The sequence below is a fragment of the Mesoplodon mirus genome (genome assembly GCF_964341445.2).
Source record: "Mesoplodon mirus genome assembly, chromosome: X".
Taxonomy (NCBI): Eukaryota; Metazoa; Chordata; class Mammalia; order Artiodactyla; family Ziphiidae; genus Mesoplodon; species Mesoplodon mirus.
In genome coordinates this window covers 2,375,359-2,379,558 of record NC_138981.1, presented here as the reverse complement: position 1 = coordinate 2,379,558, position 4,200 = coordinate 2,375,359, and positions in this window count along the sequence as shown.

Here is a 4,200-nt window from a genome sequence, read left to right as displayed (position 1 = left end):
TGAAAATGCAGAAAGCAAATAGTAAATTATTTTTTAAAATGCAAAGTTTGGCTATGGTGTATTTTAACCATGCTTTGATTTTCATCGATGTAAGGACATAGTTTTCCATCCTTCAATCTGTTAACGTTGCTCTGGATATGGATATATACATATTTATATACATATCTAAATATTATATGTAACATATATATAAGTATTCATACACACCTGTGTACTATTATTTTAATCTGAGCAAATAATATTTAGTGAAGTTTTAACCAGAAATAATGTTTAACCAAGAAGGGAGACTTGCCTAACCTTACAGACCACAGGAAAAGAGAAGAATTAGATACCGCATAGCACAGGGAGATCAGTTCGTTGTTTTGTGACCACCTGGAGGGGTGGGATAGGGAGGGTGGGAGGGAGGGAGACGCAAGAGGGAAGGGATATGGGAACAGATGTATATGTATAACTGATTCACTTTGTTATAAAGCAGAAACTAACACACCATTGTGAAGCAATTATACTCCAATAAAGTTGTAAAAAAAAAAAGAAGAAGAAGAAGAAACGGATATAGTACTTGAATTTTCTGACCACAAATGCTTTTATAAGAGGGAATGGATATGGGAACAGATGTATGTGTATAACTGATTCACTTTGTTATAAAGCAGAAACTAACACACCATTGTGAAGCAATTATACTCCAATAAAGTTGTAAAAAAAAAAAAAAGCTAGTAAACATTGTCTCGCCCACTCTGCATTTTACAGATGTGTCCTAGTGTCTCTTGACTACTGACTATACTTAGGCCGAGATGGGGTGCCCTCCAGGCAATGACAGATAATGGTAACCAAGCCGAATTCTCTGAATCTAGTGAATTCACATTCCCAGTGGGTTGGACACACAATCTTGACGCATTTGCAAAGAGAGAAGGGATGATCATCTTTTAATATCGCAGAGTCTGAAAACACCTATTTAAAAAAAAATATTTGCAACTGGATTTCTTTTACATTCCCAGTATCCTAGGGTCACAGGAGGTCTTAGCAGAGGCTTCTCCAGTTTCTGGCTCTCTGCTGCATCCCCAGCAGCCTTCAACTTTCCGGAAACCTGTCTTTCTGTGCATCTTGTCCCTAGGACAATTTCTCCTAGGACATTCTTCCCCTCATGTGACACCAGCCGTTCTCTCTGCCCAATTATGCAGGACAGGGGAGACAGGAAACCCTTACTGCAAGAAGACATCACAGTCTCTCAAACTGGGAAGCACACTTTGCAAGGAATGCCAAAGAACCAGCATGTGAATAAAAACAACGTGGCTTAGGGTACCATACACACTATCTTTTGATTGTATCAGGCAGGAGGTAGATGCCAGGCATCTTCAGTATTAAGTCAGGGGACTCTGGCACAGGAGAAATGCCCTTTTTGGCTATTTCCTTCATGCCCAAGTGATTTAAGCTCTGCTTCTCTTTCTCTCACAGAAATATCCTTAGGGAGAAATAATCCCTTCAAGAATTATTGATTAAATTGCATCGGTGCCTTTGGCTAGTGATTTGAAACAAAATTGGACTTAGGTGTTTATTATGTGGTACAGTGATATATAAATAAGACTAATTATACATCAATGCACAGAAACCACCAAAAATTGTATATATAACCTATAAACCACTCTAAATGCACAGAAAACAGAGTAGACTGTTACCAACTATTTGGAAGGGCAAATGTCCAAAATCTCTCAGTTGTAGGAACCACAAAAACAGTAAAAGCAAACAAGAAACTGTAACTTTGAGGCTCATACATCCTGAAATGATGACCTCAATAAGTTTCGTGAGCATCCATCATCCCGTATAGATACAAAATGAAAGCAATAAGAAAACTTTTTTTGTTGTGATGAGAATTCTTAGGATATACTCTCTACAACTTTCCTATATAACAGGCAGCAGCGTTAATTATATTCACCATGTTGTACATTACACCCCACTCCTTATTCATCTCTTTTTTTTTTTTTTTTGTCTGTGCTGGGTCTTAGTTGCAGCATGCGGACATGTGAGATCTTAGTTCCCCAACCAGGGATCAAACCCGGACCCCCTGCATTGGGAGCGTGGAGACTTTCCCATTGGACCACCAGGGAAGTCCTCTTATTCATCCTATAACTGGATGTTTGTACCTTTCGACCACCGTTATCCAATTCCCCGTCCCTTCAGCTCAAGCCTCTGGTAACTAAAAATCTGATCTCTTTTTCTATGAGTTTGTTTTTGAAGTGTAATTGACCTATGACTCTATGTTAGTTCCTGATACACAAAACAGTGATTGGATACTTACATACATTTCAAAATGATTACCACGATGCCTAGTTAAGGTCTGTCACCATACAAAGACATTAGACATAATTAGGTATATTAAACATTTGATATTGTGCATATTATGCATATATTATATTTAATATATTCATAATATTTAATATAATAGTATGCATAATATAAACAGATATATGTTATATAAATATATAATATATATATCTTGCATGTGTAATGCAATACAATGCATATAAATGTAGTATTACAGAAATCATAAATCATATTATAAATAACATATTTCTCATAATATAAAATATCTTCATTTTACATTATTTTGAAACACTGGATGTTAACTAAACATATCGTGGTGATGTCTCAATGTATACATAAATCAAATTCATTCTGTTGCACCCCTTAAGCTAATGCAATGGTATATGTCAATTATATCTTAATAAAACTGGAACAGAAGTTTTAAAATTAAAAAAAAAAAAGAAAAGAAACTCTGGTGGCCTCAGAAATCAATCAAAGATGTATTGCTGCATCGTGGCTCTACTCAAGTAAGTGAGAGTTTCCATGCTTTGAAAATCATGTGTGCCTGTCTTCACTCTTCTCCATATTTGGTGTTTTTCTCAGCCAGGGGTTGAATCAGTTAATGTCTGTGGAGTCCCAAGTGCTAAATAATTTTCATGTACTGTTCCCCAAACCCTCATCTACTGCATACATGAGCATTTTACAGGTGAGAAAACTGAGGTATAGAAGATTCAATAACGGCCCAGACCTATGTAGACGGCTGGTGGTAGAATTAGTAGCTGCAGGCGGTAGTTTGGACAGGTTGCGTTTGCCAGCAGAGAAGCTGCTTCTGCTCACAGCATGAGGTATGGTCACAGGTGGCAAAGGGAAGGCATGTAATTGTTCAGAGGAATTACAGACAGCCTGGGAACCAGCACGTTACTAGGATAACCCCAAGGCTGGGTCGACGGACATCTTTTTTAAGTGATTAAATCCCATCCACTTTTTTTTTTTTTTTCCCGGTACGTGGGCCTCTCACTGTTGTGGCCTCTCCCATTGCGGAGCACAGGCTCCGGACGCGCAGGCTCAGCGGCTATGGCTCACGGGCCCAGCCGCTCTGTGGCATGTGGGATCTTCCCAGACCCGGGCACGAACCCGCGTCCCCTGCATCAGCAGGTGGACTCTCAACCACTGCGCCACCAGGGAAGCCCCAATGGGCCTCTTTTTTAAGTGATTAAATCCCATCCACTTTTAACCTCAGACATGTAGATAATTACACCCAGCCCTTGATTTCAACTCTACAAGCAGGCTGATGAAAAAGAAATGTTACATCGCTCTAAAAATGACAGACGTCATTGTAGAAAAATGCATTTACCAAGCCGTAGGCATGTCATGTTTTGTCATGGGATAAAAAGGGTGACTTCTCTGTGGAGGCTTTATTGCTCATAAAGATGTTTGCACCTCAGGCCTGGCCACAGGCAAGACTCTAGTTTAGGACAGGTGTCCATTGCCCGGACATTGATGTGGCCAGGGTACCATCAGGACCCTGAATCTTTCTACAGGACAGTATACACACACAGGCGTGCACACACACACACACAGATGTGCACGTTTCCAGTCTGATGGTCTGCAAACAGGCAAGACTTGCCCCAATAAGGAAGGAGACACTAATGAAGTCACAAGGAAATCTCAGACATCTTCACGTTGGCATTTGGGGAAAACAAAAAAAGAGAAGCTCATCTTTCAAATCTCACACCACCCTAGGTATGAAAACAAAAAAAGGGCTGAAACATCAGAAGAGAGTGACTGCCAGTGAAAAGACCGATATCCTGAGGCTGTTGCCTTTTTCTTCCCTCTTTTAATTTTTTTGTTTCTTTAAATTAATTTTTGTTGGAGTACAGTTGCTTTACAGTGGTGTGTGAG